General features: G+C 46.1%; 1 protein-coding gene across 4 annotated transcripts in view; it reads right to left on the bottom strand.

Moving 5' to 3' along the window:
* Positions 1-19922, bottom strand: part of MAPKAPK3 (MAPK activated protein kinase 3) — a 119731-nt gene that overhangs the window by 80213 nt on the left and 19596 nt on the right. The window contains exons 1-2 of one of the 4 annotated variants that reach the window (XM_086845667.1): positions 1872-1999; positions 1165-1275 (exon numbers count right to left, since the gene is read on the bottom strand). The exons of the other annotated variants lie outside the window; for them this stretch is intronic. The gene's annotated coding sequence lies outside the window, so the exon portion shown is untranslated. Of the gene's footprint in view, positions 1-1164; positions 1276-1871; positions 2000-19922 lie in introns of those variants that run through there. 4 annotated transcript variants of the gene reach the window in all.

Raw genomic sequence — 19922 nt, 5'->3', positions numbered from 1 at the left:
CAGCCATATGGTGCCGTGAATATCTTTGGAAGCTTCCTATCCACTGCTGAGCAAGAAATCTGCACAGGCCTTCCCCAAACCCCACCCAGGAGCCAGCTGACAGGGAAAACCTTCTTCCAAGGACAGCACTAATTTCAGGTTGGACAGATGTCTGGCTAAGGAGGCAGGGAGTGTCATGCCTTCTGCATCTTCTTTGGACACCACAAAGAGATCAGGACAGTCTTTAAACATTACACTGTAACTATTCCCACTTCTCTCCAGCTGCTCCACACTCCTCCCTGTGCCAGCCCCAGCTGTCAGTGGCAGTTCCATGGAGCACAGCAAGTGGGATTTTCCACTACAACTCTTGCCATGACAACACAAAGAACACCCCAGAGGAGGAAGGGCAAAAGCTGCCTTACTCTAGGTGCCAAAACAGCCTATGGCACAACCCAGTCAGCCAAAGGGCTGTGGGCAGCCAGTCCAGTCTAGAGGGGACACAGCCATGCTCAGTGTCCCACTCCCAGGCATTGCTCATAACTCACAAGGAAATTTGCTCAGGCAGGAACTACCACTGCATTTAATATCTGAAAGAAAGGGGGTTCTCATACAGGACAAAGAAAGTATTATTGCAATAAATTTGTGTGTTTAGGGAGGGGGAGGATCTGTTTGCTTCAGGACTCCAGTTTCCCATAGGAAAAGTAAGCTGAACATCTTCCTTATTATTCTTCAGATTAGGTAACAAATTCATAAAAAATTAGCTCCTTGACAGCTCCTTTGAGGAATCATTGCACAGCTTGTTTGAAAATGAGCAGCCAGAAAAGTTGGGACTTGTTTCACCCTTTGCAGACGCACATAACAAACGAGTTAAGAGTTACGTGCAAACTTCAAAGCAAACCTTTGCTAGAAGGAAAGTCAATAGAAAATACAACAATGTATGGATCAAAAATACCTCAAGACTTCACAGACAAGCAAGATAATTGCTCTACTTCTCTGCCACTGATCCACAACAGCGGCAAGAAGTTTCTGTCATCAAACCACCCCTCTTTCTCGTCAGTCAGCAACAGCTGAAATGCAGGGTCTATCCACATAAGGAGCAGCTGATAACTGAGAATAATGACAGGAGCACCTGAATCAGATGCAGAAAGGGAAAAGGAGAGAAGAAATAAAATATTTTAATTTTACCTCATTTTCATATAGAATATTCTGGTTTCCCCTTAGCTTCATCCTGTCTCTTTGCTGCAGCAAAGCAACAAGTCACAAACCCAAGTAGTCCTGTGAATTTTAAACACATGCCTGCATGCAAAAGGAGAATATTTGGTGAACAAGGGAAAAACAAACATGAAAACAAAGCTACTTTTGCTGTTTTAGCGACATTCAGAATCAGTGGAGTTACTCTGAAAGACCTGTGAATAACTCAGAGCAGAGCATCTACAAACAAAGCAAATACACTTGATCTCCCAGTTCCTCAAGAACTTTGCACAAAAAGGTAACAAAAAGGGAACTGAACCTGTATGGGGAAAAAGGAAGATTCCAGCTGAAGAGTCCACAGGCAATCTTTTCTTCAACAGCTTTATTCACTAGCACCTGCATCAACTATGCACCAGCAAAAATGTGGGGAGACATGGAAGCTGTGACAAGGAGTCACCCTCTACCCAGCACTCACCCTTGTGGTATAGAAGCACAGCAGGGAGAGGGGTTGAGGGAGGGTGGACTGGAGGGGCTGAGTTCAGGATTTCAGGTGTGTCCAGGTAAGCAAGAAGCAAGAGAACCTCTTGCAGAGTACGGGCAGGATGGATGCTCCCAGTGCAGCCAGTAGAGCTGCTCCTGCCTGCAGCACCTGGAGACTCCAAGATCTGGTGAACGCCCCACTGTGCCCTCCTTCCACTTACCCCTGATGGCAGGGGGTCTCTGCCCACGCCCCTGCAGAGCACATGAAGTTCTTAGAGGGACACTATCTTAGTACAGCACTGCAACTCTTGTGTTATCTTTCTAGGAAAGAGCTAAGCCTTTTGATCTTCTACCAAAAACAGAAAAGCAAATTAAATGTTAATAAAACCTTAATAAAGAGTTACTCTTCTGCATTTTAATTAGCTGTTCATAGAAACCAAACACATATAATAGACTAAGAAAATGAAAGGCAACAAGGAAGTTGCTATGGCTTTGATGGTACAGCTACTCCAGCATCATAATCCTGTGAATGCATTAAAGTCTTTTACTTGAAGAGCAAGAACAGCTGCCTCCCCCGCAAACATGAGCATATGCTTCTTCCCAAACCCAGGGCATATGTGAGCTGAAAAGACTTTGTTTGCTCTCATTTTATGGAAGCTTCTCCATAGTGGAAAAATACAGAAAAAAATAACAAAGAATGAAGAGGGGGAAAGACCCAAAAGCAGTATCAGAAAGCCTGATCAAACATTAGAAGCAGAATCCCAATAAATAAATGGGGAGCAAGAGGTTTGAGGGCTGACTGGTACCTGAGAAAGGCATTAAATGTTAAAGTAAATAAACAATCTTCACTAAAGTCTAGGGGAAAGCTGATGGCATTAAGCAAACAGCCCCAGAAGACATGCTGGCTGCAGCACAATGTGACAGAGCTGTGGTTGTCAGCCCAAGTCAAAAAAGAGCAGCAAAATTCAGGGTCAGAGTTGGTATAGGGTTCACAGGTCTTCAAAGAGTAGGACTGGAAAGGAAATAGTGTGCAAAATGATAACATCCCAATGAAATTCACAGCTCTAATGAAGTCAAGGCCTAGGGGACTTATCTGGTCTGGCCAGTAGGCCAGAAAATGTGATTCCTTCCCTCCTGTCTTGGAGCAACTCATAGGTTAGCCCACCTCTCCAGGAGAGACACCCCTCCACATGTGTCCTACCCAAAAACTGAGAAGGCAGGCACTGTCTGCAGCATTGCTACAGTGACTAAGAAAAGTGCTTTGGAAACCAATATCCAATTTACACACTTCCCCAATTCCCTGCTAATTTGAAGTCAACCCAGAGCAACTCAGTAACTGCATGTAAAAGATGTGTTTAAAGCCAAGTGCTGTAAGGAATTCACTCCTCTCAGGCTGACAGCAGCATGCGAAATAATTTTAACTTCTAAGTGGGCAGTAAGAATTACATTAATTTGTCAGTGTCATGCTGAGTGTTTTCCTTAAAAGCTCTGCAGGGCTTCTAAGAGAAAAGTTCCCATCATCTCCTGCTTTGGAAGGAGGGAACATGGAGTGGAGGCCTGAGCCGGGGCAGCCAAGGACTGATGAGCTGTGGTGCTGGGAAGCACAAAGTGTGGGACAGCAGCACCAGGCAGTGGTACTTTATCTGTCTTGCTTCATTTATTTAAGGCCATATGGTTGTGGGAGGTTTCAGGGTCCCAAAATCTGTCTGAGCTCCTGGCACCCTCTCAGGCTCCTACCATGGAGATGATGACTGATGGCAGGAAATTTTGACCTTTTAACTCCATATCCCTTATCTAAATTCCTGCGGTCACTACTGTTGTCTCTTATGTAGCAAATTCCTTCTCTCGATCCCTCAAGAAGCCAAACAACATTCTGTAGTAAAGAGCTGAGCGTGGCATAAATCTCCAGCCCCTCCAGCGTCTGGTAACCTTCCCAGTCCCGTGGCCTGACTCCAAACTTTTGCCCCTGGCCACGGGGGAGCCTTAGGTCACTGGACGAGCTCTTTTGCCACGCTTGGAATGGCAGCGAGAATTCCCTGAAGCGTCCCGCAGGGCCCGGGCCGCGGTTCCTGGAACTGGCGGCTGCTGCCCGGGCCGAGCTGTTCCCAGAACCGCTGCCCCGGCAATGGGGACACGGCCGCGGGGGAAGGATGGCAGCAGAGAGGCCACACTGCACAGACCCTTCAGCTCTCCAGACATTCCCTTCTCCTTCTGCATGTCAGTCCTAGAAGGATTGTTCTGGCCTTCTCTTCTCAGCGCTGGCAGTGTGAATGAGCCCAGCTGTCTGTGCTGGCCCAGCAGCTCCTCTCCTCTCCCCCAGCTCCCCTGCCCCTGCCATATCCCAGCTTTGCTTTCAGTAACTTCAGCCCCTGCAATTGAAAACGACTCTGCCAAAGGCAGCAGCCTGGGTATCACACTGAAAATCCTTTCTAGCGTCAGCACACATTATACCAGGGAACATCAGCGATAATAAATATCGCCAAGATGGAAATCTGCCATGCAACAGCAGGGTCTGAACTAGGCTAAGCCTAACACAGTTACTTAACACAGAAACTAATACTGGAGATTACTGGGCATAATCTCCAGTACCATTATGGCAGCTGTGCATAAGGACCACACACCAGGGCAGCCGTGGGCCCTCATTTTAGAGAGCACCTTTTCTAGCTCGGGCTTTTTCTCGAGCACCTCGACTCCTAACTCTGCTGCCATCAGCTGTGTGCAAAGCCAAGCACACACACAGCTATAAAATTTATTTCTAGATAAATAGACGGCTATAGCATGAGCCACAGCTGACCAAGTTCTCAGCTAATCCCATGCAATTCCTCTGGTTCAAGAAAACTCTGCCCAGCCGACAGAGAAAGAACCTGGCCACAGTCTGGGTTCCCCCAGCACAGCATTTAGCTGCAGACAGATTTAGGGTTTACAGAAGGAAGCTCTCTGAGCACCTGGCTGACAAGTAACAGCCAGAAAAACCCAGAACATGGTGGATGAAAATCAGGAGCTGAAGGAAAGTAAATAAACTAAATGGCTTTCCCTGCTGTTGACAGCACATACTTTTCCTTCAATCATCTGCACTGTCATGAAAGGTGATAATACTGCTCCATTTACTGCGTTTTTCCTGGCCTGTCCCCAAGGCCACAATACTGTGTGTTTATTTGGTTTTTCATAAGGTCAAAGAAGCGTATTTGGGCAAAACACAAAGTTTACTATGGACTTTCACCTTTGGGATCTTAAACCAAGTGTGACAATTGCAATGAAAAATATTTACAGCTGTCTACACATATTGGGAGGGAGCTTTTGGAAGAAAGAGGGCTTTCAATCCCACATCCTTCTCAACAGCTTCCTTAAATATTATTTATTACACACAAGAGGAAAAGAAGAAAATGTCAAGATTTAGACTGTACAATGATCCTAGAACACACTGCTGATCCTTTCAAGCCATGAATCACAGACGAGTGAGGCACTGGTCTGTGTGGAAGAATTCCTGCAATAAACACTGTTGTTAGAGAGCAGTTACCTGGGGACTCTGTGCTCATACACCAGTTTAAATGGGTGGGCAGAAACTGCAATAAGCTAGTGGTGTGTAATACTGCCTTTTCCATGGCATCCAAAGAAATATTGGCTTACTTTCCTTGGAAACGTCAGCAGACTGGAACTTCACATACTTGCACACCTTGAGATGTGGTTTGTCAGATCAGGCCATTGAGCACACACAGTGCCCAAAAGGCACTCTGGCCTGCTCTTCACAGCCCCATGGAGTCTATCTGGTGGACAGTTCTTTTCCTGGTTGTAGTGGCCAAGGAAACAGCCAGAAATCAAGAGGACCGTGAGCCTGACACTGGTTCACAACTTGGTCTCACTTTTCCAGAAGGAACAACTGCAAGAGAAACCATCCCTTGCTACACAACTGGAGAACAAACAAAAATCCACATTCCTTGACACTTTGAGAAAGTCAGAACATGCCAAATGGGGAAGGTCAGGGGCTCTTGGTGAAAACCCACCCACACTGACTCTGGACAAACCTGCACTGGCCTTGACCTAGCAGCACAATGTCTACAGTAAGCCCATGGAAATGCACAGCCTGACTTCCCTCACATCCAAGTCTCTTTCTGACACAGAAAGAAAAGAAGAAAAGACATTATAAAATACACACCAGCATCACCAGAGGCACCATTAAGCTGTCTTAACCAGTGACTTTAAAGCCGCAGCCCTTAGGACAGGGGGGTTTCCATGGTTTACTGCTGCCATCCACAAAAGACAGCTAATAAGAGGATGCCTCCTGTCAGGAGGACTTTCTGGTGACAAGTTTTGAATTACTCATGTTGAATGTGTTGTTAACCAGTCCCCTAGTGATGAGTGGCAAACAGTTTCCCTGAGTCTTTGAATGCCTCGGGTGGGAGCTGACAGGTGATGCTCCTCTTCCTCCACCCATACACTGAGTTATATTCATGCCTTCTTAATTTAGCTCCTCCTCTTCAATTCCAAGAAGCTTCCTTGTGTAGTCATCTCTAAAAGAGAGACTAAAATACAGCAGGTCCAGGAATGTGAAATAGGTTACAGATTCATCCCAGATATGTGAAAAGGTTAACTATGTTCATAACCCCCTGTGCACCAACATCACAGAACCCCCTTTTCAAGGGCAGGATGGCAGCATCAGATGATGTGGGCAACAGCTTTATGGAAAATTCTTTGGAGGTGGGAGCTGGGCCTCATCAGCTCTATTATGAGGATCCTAAGAGAAACCTATCTATTAGGTATTAATATATGGTATATGTGAGATAAACATGTAATAAGACAGTTACATAGAAAATGTCTACAATCTATTTAAGCTACAGCTGCTGTAATTCAAACTGCTATTAAGCTACAGACAATATTCTCATTCAGGCAGAGCACATGAGGTGATTTTACTGATATGGGAGGAGAAAGATGCAGGAAGCACTCCAAAAAATAAAACCACCATCCTTTTTTCTTTCTATTTACAAACCCAGTTTCTCCTTACTATTCACTCCAATTCTGCTAGCCAAAACTGTGAAATTTTGAATCCCAGAAAAACAATCACTTATGCAATTCCACACTTTAACCAACGTAAAACTGCACAAATTGAGTACATAACCTTGCCTTTACATATTAACTTCTCAATACAGTGTGTACCATCAGTACTGCCAATTTGCACACACAGCGTACTCAAGCCTGATAAATCATTGTCCTTAATTCTTTCTCCACAACTTTGTGCTGCTGCTTTGTCTTGCCTTTGACAGGACCTTAGAGCTTCCACCTTTTCTTAGAAAACAACTGAATCAGCTGAACAAGGTATTCCTTCTTTACTTCTTCATTCTGGATGTACTCTTTCTGAAGCCATCAAAGCACAACTGAAAATAATATTTATCCCTCAAGATGGTGAATAAAGTTGCTCATCACTGCTACAGCATTGTACCCCGTGTCCCATGGGATGGGAATATAGGAAAGGAAGCATCTAGGAGAGAAGAGCTATTCTCCACAGCCCTGTTTAGTCCTTCTCAGATTTAAGCACAACACCAACTCTAAGTCTGCCCAAACAGCCATAGCCCATTTCTGTGAGAACTCCTTCAGCCAGCTCTCAAGGTAACTGTTGAATTTTTCCAGCAAACCACTGGTGTGCCAGGCTCGCCTCACAGGACTTTCATTCTATACACCTCCCCAGCAGGTCTTTCTGCCCAGACAGCATGAAATGTAGAGTCATTCCCCACTGAGCTGGCTTTCAAATAGTGTTTGGATTGCCAGGATTTGACTTTATCGATACTCAGAAATTCTCCACTTTTCATCCCCCAGCTACACCTATCACAGCTGGGCAGCCATGAGATTTATCACACCAGTTTATCACCCCTCTCCTGTGATGAACTGCAGTTCCCTGATGGGGTTGCTGGAACCAAGACTTGGGCAAAAAACCTTGAAAGCCTGATCCAAGCCTGATCAATGCTCAGCGATGGCAGTGTGCCAGTGCTAATTACTTCACTGCCAATCAGTTTATCAGGAGCACCCAGCCAGTGTGCTCATCTTTCCAGTCCTTCCTGTGTCTCCAAGTGCTCCACCTTTCCTTCCTCCCACACTGAAACATCTGGGTGACACCCAGAGAAACACCTTCTCTTCTCACAGGGCAGTTTATAGAGACAACAAGGTTTCTAAGGAACAGGCTGTAATTAAATGCAGCGGAAAACAGAATGAGAAACCATGGTGTAAATGTTGAGATGCTTTAGGTCCAGACTGGAGCATCTTCTCTGTCTCTCAACATAGAAACACGGAGCTAGTGCCTATACAGAAGGGTAGGAGACAGCTGGAACAGTGCAGCATGGGAGAGATGCATTCATTCTCTTCCCTTTCCTAGGAAAGCTGGGGAAATTAAATCAGGTCCAAGAACTCCTTCTTCTCCATTAATGCTCATCCATCACCACCTTTTTTTGCAAGACAGTCCCTCCCATCCTCCTTGCTGCCGTCACTTCAGCCAGCAGCCAGGCTCTTCCAGGAAATCAGGGAAGAGCAGGATCCCTCATCTGCCAACCCAATCAGACAGTGGGACAAGAGATTGTAAGAGGAAACACTGTTTAAAAAAGAAACTTTATGCTGTTTCTTGGGATCTGGCTTCTGTGTAGAATGACACACAAAGAAACTCTTACAACACACACAGTGAGGAATTCAGGTTAGGGAAGTACAGAGAGAAAGCGGAGACAGCTCTGACCCAAGCTTGAAAACTTGCAGATCCTCAACAGGTTTCTGCTAGGAACTAGAAGGGAAAAACAACTTCTGTTAAATGTTCCTGCTTGAGGAGCTGCTGAAAACTTGGTTTAAACTGTTAGGGTATTTTTGACACAGACAATCTCCATGCCTGAATTTGAAGTGGGAGGAGGTAGTAAATGGCCGTCAACATAGCAAAGCAAGTCAGATCTCACCAGGGACAATCCTGAGTAACTGATCCTGAATGGAAAAAATGAACTCATGTCTTCTAAAGGGGTGACTTTAATTTAAAAAAATCTCAAAACCAGACAGAACTCTAAACTCTTATGCCATTAATATTTTGTAGACTTATTTTCAATACTTCTCATTGGTATGATAAATGTACATAAAAAGAGGGCAATGCACTTTTGTGAGCTTAAATCTTGGCAGGGTTAAACAAGAGCTGGTGAAAAAGTCTCTATTCTATAGTCTGGGTAGCAGCACTGCCTTGTGCAGCAGAGGGAATGCTTAGTTACATGTTGCTCCATGCAGCCAACCTAAAGAACAAGTGATCACCGATTACAGCTCACAGGTCTCTGGCAAACTTGATTTGATTTATTGAGTGAAGTTTTCCAAAGCTGATCATAAAATTCCCTTTCATCTCCCCCTGGATCACATGCAGCCACATACAGCTACACCTGAGAGTGCCTTTGCCATCCTGTCCAGAGTCTGGGATTCAGCTCCTAAACTTTCAAAGGGACAGTGTCCTAAGGGCACAGGGGGCTAACACACACTGACCTGAGCAGGGCAAGATGAATAAAACAGAAAACATGGAACAGTTTACTATAGGCTTGATCTATGACTCAACAATTTATACAGTCTGCCCAGGAAAGGCTGGCAACCTGAAACTGATGTAAAAATAGAGCCTTTTCAAATAGTTCCAGTTAAACCCCTGTAAGAAATTCACTGAACTTCAGGTTGTCATTGCACTGTGTTGCGACAGTGTGGAACTTCCAAGAAGCTTCTGTCCCCAGGACAGAGCCACTTGCGCAAAGCAGAAACACCCATTGCTGTCACACAGTGAATCCTGCACACACAGAGTGAATCCTGCACACACACACACAGGTACTGCTGTCACACAGTGAATCCTGCACACACAGAGTGAATCCTGCACACACACACACAGGTACTGCTGTCACACAGTGAATCCTGCACACACAGAGTGAATCCTGCACACACACACACAGGTACTGCTGTCACACAGTGAATCCTGCACACACAGAGTGAATCCTGCACACACACATACAGGTACTGCTGTTACACAGTGAATCCTGCACACACAGAGTGAATCCTGCACACACACACATACAGGTACTGCTGTTACACAGTGAATCCTGCACACACAGAGTGAATCCTGCACACACACACACAGGTACTGCTGTCACACAGTGAATCCTGCACACACAGAGTGAATCCTGCACACACACACATACAGGTACTGCTGTCACACAGTGAATCCTGCACACACAGAGTGAATCCTGCACACACACACACAGGTACTGCTGTTACACAGTGAATCCTGCACACACAGAGTGAATCCTGCACACACACACACAGGTACTGCTGTTACACAGTGAATCCTGCACACACAGAGTGAATCCTGCACACACACACACACACAGGTACTGCTGTCACACAGTGAATCCTGCACACACACACACAGGTACTGCTGTCACACAGTGAATCCTGCACACACAGAGTGAATCCTGCACACACACACACAGGTACTGCTGTCACACAGTGAATCCTGCACACACAGAATGAATCCTGCACACACACACACAGCCACCATTGCTCCTCAGCAGGCAGGAATGGTACTTGCTCGAGCATCTGTGCATGGGTGCAGCCACACAAAAACAGAGCAAATTGCATGTGCAGGTGTTTATTGAATTGTACCAGAAAAAGCTTCCGAAAGAGATATTTGCAGTCATGAACTCAGCAAAGTAAAGAAATAAGATAAATATGCAGTATTGACGTATCCCTCTTCAGGTAGAGGACTTGGAGAACAGGGAGTGTGCAGGTTCAATTTTTCCTGGGCTCTGATGACTTTGTGGTAGAGACAGGTGAAGTGAAACCTGAGTAGGGTAACTGTAGCCAGAGAGTGAGATGGAAATAAACAATATTATTCCTGGAAAGAGGGGATAGTAGCTGTCCCTCTGCCAAAGTGCACTCCAGTCTAGAGCCTATTAGCTGCAGATTCTTTTCTGGGCTCCACCTCCCAGTGTCAGGGCAACAGTCCCAGGTCTTGACGTCAAAGCTGCCTTTTGTTTGCTGCACCGACTTTCCCCTTGTGCAGGTTTAGCAGACCAAGGCACCAGAGCAGATGGGCAGAGAGCTCTACTCTGACCAAATCTGCAAACTCAACACAAGCCTCCAAGGAAAGGCCCCTCCCCACATTACTAATGTCAACTATTCCAGTGGGGGGGGAAAATAGTTCAGTGTGTCTAATTTGTTTTACGTCTGAGCTGCCCTTGTGCTAACCTTTCATTCGATTTGTGCCCTGGGTTTTATCAGCTGCGGTTTTATCTTGCATTATTTAGACTGCAAGTGCTGCCAAGTAAGGACTCTTACCATAAGTATAAGACAATGCTGTAAAACTACTTCCTTAGCTATCAGATATATTAGGAGACAAGCCTTACATAGTGAATAAACTCCCAGTGTTCCAGAGAGTGCTCAGGGATGTCAGAGGGGGAATAAAGAGTGAGACCAGGTTATATCACAAATTCCTTCCACCTCTCCAAACTTAGGACAGCTAGAGCCAAACTGGTTGTTTTCCAAAGTTAGAAGAGCAGCCTCTCCTCCACTCTCCTACAGGGTGACCTGGATACACACAGACTTCCTCATCCTCTCCATCCACCTGACTCCCTGCCCCCAAACACAAACTACCCTGTGGGAGCATAGGGGAAGAAGGACCTGCAGCAGAACTTGCTGTGTTAGGTCAGGCTTTCCCCTCTAGAAACCCTTTAAGATGCACCTCTAGCAGTCACTGTAGGATCACACCATTCCTAATATAAATTTGACACTCTATTAGAACCTATAGCTTTTTTTTTAAAGGTCAATAAATAGGAGACCAAAAAAAAAAAAAAAAGCAAGCAGTCATATAATGCACACAGAAATGGGCACAGTAAAGACCTGCCACAGATTTCCAAGAGCAGATGCCAGTCACCTCACATGCTCACACTTAGGATCTGACCATGTCTGTAATCTCTCCTTTCAACAGCAATGAACCTGACATTGGCTGGGACATTCCACAACACAGCTCTTCTATTCCCCTGTCACTGAGCATCTCCAGACCATCTCCCTCCACCTAAAGCAGAAGCCAAAACTCTACTCCTGCTCTCCGAACACAGATGTGCTTGGAGGCTCTCCTTGTTCCCCCTCCTGAAAGCTGGGAAACCTTTGGTATGTCTCAATCTTGTAGGACACTCCAGCTGGTACTTTGTGATTCTTGCATGAGTGATGTTGCTGGCTTTGTACACCTGTAATTGAGTGAAAAACATGACTATTATCTCTGGCTCAGGCATGGAGCCAGCACTGCTGGGATGCAGCATTCCTGGGCTATTAGTAGCTAACAAGATGAGCAGCATTTGTCCTGCTAATTAACACAAAAACAAAACCAAACCAACAAATAAACCAAAACAAACTTTCTATGATCTCTGCTGTCAGAACAACAGAAAATTCTATGCTCAACTCAGGCCGAAGTGTTTCATCCCTTGTAGAGTGTTATTTTGGGAGGCAGGATGCAAATTCCTGGTATTTTAGTAGAGTCTGGTTGTCCATGTTCTCCTTCTGACCTGCACAGAAAGCCAAACTTCCCAAACACCTAACCCACATCCAGTTCCTGGGACAAGCTATTCACTGACTAGTGTGAGTAAACCTTCATTCAACAAGACACATCCTGGGTAGGAGGAGGGAGTCCTCACAGTCACACTTCCCCTGTTTCTCCCCTCCCCTGCCAAGCTACAAGCACACAAATAAACACAGGAACTGGGTGTCACGCTTATTTCTCTTTTCAGCTCCTTCCAGTGTTTTCAGAGAAGCCATCCAACACAGAATGGAAAGGCCTGCTCATTTCCACTTGCCCTCTACCAGCAGGGAGACACATGCTGGAGGTCAGGAGGGTGATTTCCTGCTACTGCCACACAGGTGGTATTGGGGGCAGATGTCAGAAGCCCAGCAGCAGGTACAGCCTGATCCAGAGCTCTGCAGGGCAGTGCTACATCAAACCAGGCTCTGAATTTCTATCAGCATGTCCTGGAAACTCACACTGCCAGGCAGGTCACAGTAGAGATAAGCAGGACTTCTTAGACCTCATATGGATCCTTTCTCTTATCATAAAGGCTTGACATAATTGAGTCCTGGGGATGACTGGCAACCTGAACTTATTCATGTCACAAAGTGTGCTCCAGAACTAGGCTGTGATGCAGAGAGAGAGTATTTCTAGGTACTGAAGAGGCAGCTATTTCAGTAACTCAGCAATCCCCTCCCACTCCACTGAAGTAGGTGAGCAAGTGCACAAGGCTTGTTCCAAGTGCTCTCAATGCAGGAGTCAGCTCTCAAGAACACAATAGAACAAATGCTCATAGTTGGGGTGTCAGGGTGGAACAGCTGCATGGGACTGGTTATTGGCCTTCGGGCTGTTCATCCCTCACAGAGTCGTATTTTCCAAGCTGTCCCTGACACTACAAGGGCTGAGAATATGCTCAAAAAATAAAAGGAAAAAGAAATCATATCCTAGATTATTTCATGACAAGAGAGATCCAGATAAATCCAGACAAGATAAATCCAGAGGCTTGAAGAAAAACAGCAACTATGCAGAGAGAATCCCCTGCTGCTGGAGTCTGAGAGCTGGCACCAGCCTAAACTAAGAGCCAGCAGCAAGGCAAGCCCACCATCATTGCTTAGATTATCTGGTTTTGGCAATCAGCAGGCTCCTGGGCAGGATGTGTCCCACAGCAGCTCTGCCCACTCCCAGCTCCTACCCCTTTCTCTCCCTTGCAGACTCAGATGATGCAAAAAACAACTGCCAGTCACAGGAGAATGATCACTGGTGCATTTAATTTGTAGATACATGATGGGGTGTTTCCAAATTAAATAATAGAAACCAGCCATGTAACTGAAAGTGCTCAGCTACATCCCTGCTGTTTCAGGGAGCCAAACAAAATCCTTACCACCTCCTGAGCAGTGCGTGACTCTCCATACCCTGCCTGCTGAGCAGAACTGCCTTCCCACCCCAGCTCAGAACAGACAAGGGGCATGGGGCAGGCACTCCCATGGCTCAGAGGCTGTGGCTGCCTTGACTTCCCTTTCTCTGAAACTTTCCTTTTTTTCTTATGTTGGTGAAAAGACCTAAGGAAACAGAAGTCCTGGGAGGAAGTGAGTCAGGAAACCTGTACCATGTTTCAGGGGAAGTGTGACTCAGAGAGCTCTGAGCAGAGCTCGCCTCTCCCTGGTGCCCTGGAGGAGGTGATAAGATTGTGTAATCCCCAAGATAACTTGCTGTACATCCTAATTCTGCTGATCCTCCCAGGGGAGGGGTGCTTCTGCCGAGTACTGTACATTAGCTGATTTCTTAGAATAAACTGTGACAGCTCCCTGTGAGCTCACTGCGTGGGAGGGGGTGCTGGGCTCCCTGCCTGCGCTCTGGAAGAACCAGGAGCAACAGAAACACTGAATTTATCAGTCAAGAGCACAGCAAAGACCTGGCAAACCTTGTTTGGTCTGTTCTTCAACACATGGTGTGGAGACAAGAGTACCTGACAGCCACAGAGGAACCAGCTATAAAGTGGAGGGAAGGATAAGAAAGAGAGAATTTAAGAAAGAAGAGGACAAATGTGATAGACATGAGAAGGAAGGAGGCAGTCCTGCTCAGGACTGGGGAGGGAACAGTCAGGAGCATAAGATACTGGAGGAAAGAATCCAAGAGTGAAGGCCAAGCAAAGGAAAAGAGAAGGGCAGGGAGGATGGAGATAAGATCACAGAGAGAGCCCCTTAGGAGTGATGAGGAAAGTGGAGCAATAACTCTCCATGCCCCTGAGATGGAGAGGGCAAAGAAACCTCACACTGAGGGAAAGAGGCCTCTGTCCCTTCTGAGCTCTCAAGTACACACCAGAGCCAGAGCTCACATTTCTGGGTCCCTGCTCACCTCTAAGTGCCATTTCTGAAAAACAACTAAAGCATTAAAGCCAGGGGATGCAACAAGATGCAAACGATTGCACTTTTCCAGCCATACAGGATTCTCTCTCCTTCCTTCTGGCACAGGCAGTGCCAGCACTCCCAAACCGTGCCACTACAGCACCTGGTGCAAAGGGTCTAGGACACCAGGAGGCTTCTGGAAATTTCTGTTGTACAAATAAAGCTCCCAGGCACCTCTAGGAGCTTGATGGCACCTGAACTCTTGAACTCCAACCCTCAGCTTTCTGGAGAGCCTACAAAATTGTATGGCAAAGAAGCTACTGAATATGAATGAAAAGAGAAGGAAGCAGGAGCCAACAGTGATCAAATCATCCATTTAAGAGACTTTTACCCCCAGGTGAGGGGCAGCAAAACTGTTGGCTGACACTCAGAAGACCTAGGGCTTATTTCCCCCTTTCTGCCCAGACCTGTCAGCTATCCTGAGACAAACCACTTGTGCACCCTGGGCTTCCAGGCCCCTTTTCCTCCTTTATTTGCCTCACTGGTATCAAATACAAGCTTCCTGGGAGATGGCTTCTTTTAACATTAGATGCATCCCAGATTGCAAATGCTGAATGGGTCTGTAATGGAAACGATAACGAGCACTTTAGGTTTGAAGCCTTGTATTTCTAGGATAATTGTCACAGCTCATATCACCAAACATCCCAGGGCCAGCAAGCCTGGGAAGAACTGTGCCTGCAACTTCTGGTTACAAAAGAGGAACATTTTTATCATAAAATGTAAATCAAAGAAAATTCTCATTCTTCACCCATGAAAATTCTAGGCTGCTGGAAAACAAATTTGTTGGAAATTTGTGAGCCCAGAATTATCAGGGGCTCATTCTTTATTTCACTATGACCAGCCTGTTACCCAGAAATAGGATGACTCTATTTTATTCTTGGGGGTAGTATCTGCAAGGCCACAGTGCAAGGACCAACCCAGCAGTATCATGCCTGGTAAGTGTGTGTTAGTTATTCTGCACCCTGCAAAAGCACTCACCCACCTTGTGAGCACAGCACAGGGATGGAGCTGTGTCCAGACAAGCAGATAAACACAGATTTCTGTTTAAATGATGTTTTGTGGGCCTGACTCAGCTGCTGACACCTCCTTACCACACAGGATGCCTGAAGTCTTTTGCAGCAGCTCTATTTTTCCCTTTGAATTTGTGCTAAAAGGAAAATATCAGGTGGAAGCTATTTTTCTAGTTAGTGTTTTTCAAGATGCTGCCTAGCATAGATCAATTCCAAGAACTGAGGCAGTCAAACAAAGAAACCCTTACAGGCTGATCAGCAGCATAAGCATTGCTGCTCTGGCAACTTCCCACGCTGTAAGAAGAATGAGCACAAACCAAAATAAGACCACACGCAACAGAAGGGCTGAGCTCTGCACTCAGGGAACTGCCAGTGACAGCACCTCCAGCCCCTCTGCACAGCCACAGCTCCAGCACTGTGCCCCTGTTTCCCTGGAATACACACTGCAGGAGAAAGCTGCTGCTCCAGGCAGCTGCCCAAAGCACAGCAGTTATGGGAGCAGGATGCAGATGGGCTTGGTCACTCAGCTCCTTCCCCAGAGGCCAGAGCCTCGCCAGGGATCCCACCCCACAGCCTCTTCCCTGCCTCACAGGACTATGGGATGCTGGCTCTGGAGCCTGAAATTCAACTGAATGGCAATGAAATCCCTTTGGGGACAGGATGGGGCAAAGCAGAATCTTGTAGGATCAAAGAGCTTCAGTGCTTCTTCCTTCACCCTCCATGACAGAAAAAGAAAATAAGAAATCAGTCACTTCCATTAACTCTGTACAGGCACAAAACTGATCTCAAGAAGTTGTCTTATTACATGCTACCAGTGCCAGCTACCAGAAATGGTCAGGTCACCCCAACACCTTCTCTCCTTTGGGTGCCCTGTGCCAGATGCCCATGCTGGCACTCATGACAAGTTTGTTTTCTTTCCCAGGTTACTGCAAAGAGAAGATGAAATCAGGGGGCAGCTCTCATCAGAGCTCCACTGAGAATCTAAGGTATCAGTGATGATCTGTGTCATTTAAGAAGTCTAAGCCAATTTTAAGCACAGGGAAAGAAACAGATTTTTTTTTTATCCCTTGAATAAAGAAAGCAAAAAACACTGAAAGAGAAAAACCTTTGGACTACTTCTATTAATTGCATCCATGGAAATAACACTAGACATGCCTACATCTGCCTGTTCTGGTCACTTTAAGCTGTTTCCTGATCTCATCAGACTCAGCTAAATTTGGCACTGGGGCTATGGCTGTGACATTCACAGCTGGGGAATAACAAGCTTTGAATCAGTCTAAGTAAGGAAGTAAATGAACCAGTGCATTTCCAGTGGTCTGGAACAGATTGTGTTTCTGGAGATCTCTCTGCCTGGGGACCCCACAGGCACTAATCCACTCTCAAGATGCCCACCTGAAGCACAGTATCAGTGTATCCTACACTACTCAGGAAAACTGAGGCACTGGAGAATCCATCATGCAACAAGAAACAGAACTCAAATTACAGGATCACAAACTGTAAACTCCTCGTCCCTATCAGTAACCCTCATAAAAGTAATTTCATTTAACTGACTGGAATTTTCCCAATGGCACAGTTGTTATATGACTCTAAAAGCACAAGATCAAACATTCTGTGCATCAGTGCACAGCACCAAGCTGGAATTGCCCTTTCAAGGTTTTTCTTAACTAGGGCAGTTCTGGGGAAGTCTGTGGCTGAGTTCTCTGCTCTACAAAAAGCACTTCCCTCACTGAGCACAGAGGACATGGCCACTGGTACAGCCTGGCTGAACAATTGCTCTGCTCCAATGGGCAAAAAAAAAACAGTAAAAGGTTTTATTAGTCCAGTATAAACCTGGACAGCCTGAGTTACCTCAGGGATGCATTTGCTGATGGTGTGACACTGCATTTCAGAGTGGCTTCCAGACACACAGCCCCTTTCTGAAAGGGCACATTTTATAGCCTGTCTTGGTGCAGTGAGGGTTAACCCTGGCTAGAGAACAAGCAGGATCAAGATCAGCTCATCTTTTCCATTGAAGCAGAGAGCGCTACAGAAAATGCTGGTTTCTCGATGCTCCTTGTCTCAGTGACTTCCAGGAACAGTGAGCTAAACTCAGCTGCTCTTCCCAGCACCAGCTGAGGGGGCGGCAGGGGATGGAACATAGCCTGTTCTTGGAAGGCAGGAAAAAATAAGGCTCTGGCAGAGCTGAGCAAACTCCCCTCTCTCCCCCCTCCTCTCCCCAAAAGAATCTTTTTAGCATCTCTTAATGCCTCACTGTACAGCTGGGTTGGTTTTCCTTTTATCAAAGCAAATGTAAGAGCAATGCAAGAAGGTAATTCTCAAACAGAGAGAGGTTAAGTTAATCGAATAAATAACCAATAAGCTCATCTCCATGAGCCCCTACATGCCCCATGATCTTGCTCAGTTTAGTGCATGACCTACTGTACTTCTTAACTTTTTCTTGTTAGATAAACACAGAAAGTTATAGAACCATCCAGCTTATAGAAACTATTTTTGGCTGCTTTATCTTCAAGTATTATGAATTCCAAGGGATGATTGGATATTTGGACTTCTCCCAGCCTGGCTGACTGTGAAGGGAGCACACAGTAACCTCATTGCTATTCTTCTGTGGAAACAAACATCTTTTAGAGATGACAAGTATCTGGCTTGTAGGTAGAGCACCCTGAATGAGACTCAGGAAAACTGAGCAGTCATCAGCAGTGAGGAATGTGAGAATAGCCTTGAGCACAGAAAAAAGGAAAACAGGAACCAGAACGAGTTTGTTTTAGGGTTCCCCACAAGCTGTCCTAGAAATAGAAGGCAGCAGCACGGAGTCATGAACAGAGGGAGAAATCCTACTGCAGAGTTTGCAGTCAGTGGTGCAGCTGGCTGAGAATCCACACAGTTATTATAGAATTCAAGCCTGACCTGGCTGGAAAATACAAGAAATGCCGTGCCAGCTGTGCTGGGAGGTGTGCCACCTGTGTGCCTATGTATGCCTCAGCTGGGCACTCAGCAGCCTGGTGCCCTGAGCCGGGGGTGGGTGATGAAGGTCCCTGGCAGCGGCTCCGAGTGGCGCTGCCACCCCGGGAGGGCCTGGCCCGATACCACCAGGGGCTGCCCAGGAGCTGCTCCCCGAGATACAGGAGCTGCTCAGCTCACAGATAAGGCTCTGTCTCCACTGCACTCAGTCTCTCACCTACTGCAAGCATTCCATGCTCTGGTTTTGTGTCTGTTGGGTGCTTCTTTCAGCTGCTGGATGGAAGGAAAGTTCCAGTCTGCCTGGGCACATGGGATGCTGGAGGTCCCTGCCATGCCAAGGCCACACGCCCAGCTCAGGGAGACAAGCAGGCTTCATTGCTATCTTACATGGATTTTAGGGATATTAAAAACCCATCCAGGGAATAGCACAGAAAGCAATATAGAGTGAGCAACAAATCAGGTTACGGGCTGCTGAACATTTTCCTCTCTCTGATTTTCAGGTTCTTAAGCACCAGCTTAGAGATTGAAGCGCCCTGCTGTCCCTCCAGGACTTCTGAACTTCACCAGCATGACACACTATTTATCTCTGCTCCCTTCAATTAGGAGCAGGAAGCAGAGAATTGAGCACTGGGCTCATTTTTAGCTGTGCCAAACTGATGACCCAGCTTCTTGCCTATAAATCAATGTAGATGTGCTCATTTATGCTCTGTCAGAAATTGGTTCATTAGCTAGAATTAAACAGAGGCCCAAACCATGCCATTTAAACTTGAACAGTGCTCTTGAACACCCTGTTCTGCCCTGGATCTGGGATTTGCTTGGTGCCTTCCTATATTTAGCATACAGTAATGTAATTGAAGCAATAAAATTAGACCCACAAATAGACTGGTTTCTCAGTACTTAATCAAGGACCTTTTCCTAGAACTGCAGAGGGCTGAAATTAAAAGAAAGGAATGTGTGGTAATCAGCCCCATGGAGGCAGGAGGAAACCACCATGAGTTTAAACTCCAAACACACACTCTGGCCAGCTGAATGTAGCCTTGTTTAAATTAAATGTGGCTTTACAGTGACCCAGGCCAGGGTCACACTGCACGAACCACTTGAGAATGCACAGCCCACGTACAGGGAATTAGTGAGCAGATACAAATCATGGTCTGTGAGTCACTGAACAATAAGAATGTCCTTGGAGCCCCCATCTATAATGGATGAAGGAAACAATAGCTCCAAGGTACCTCTGCAATGACAGGTACCTCTGCAGCAGAGCTAATCTGTCAGTCCTGTCAGTTTGTCAACAGCAACAGGTAAAGAAGTGACTGAAAGACAAGCCCAGTGTGCAAAGTGCAAAATGCATAAAGCAGGCAGCAG

This window comes from Cyanistes caeruleus, chromosome 11, assembly GCF_971803275.1.
Source record: "Cyanistes caeruleus chromosome 11, bCyaCae1.hap1.1, whole genome shotgun sequence".
Classification (NCBI taxonomy): Eukaryota; Metazoa; Chordata; class Aves; order Passeriformes; family Paridae; genus Cyanistes; species Cyanistes caeruleus.
The sequence above is the reverse complement of the archived record's forward strand: the minus strand, read 5'-3'. Positions and strand labels throughout refer to the sequence as shown.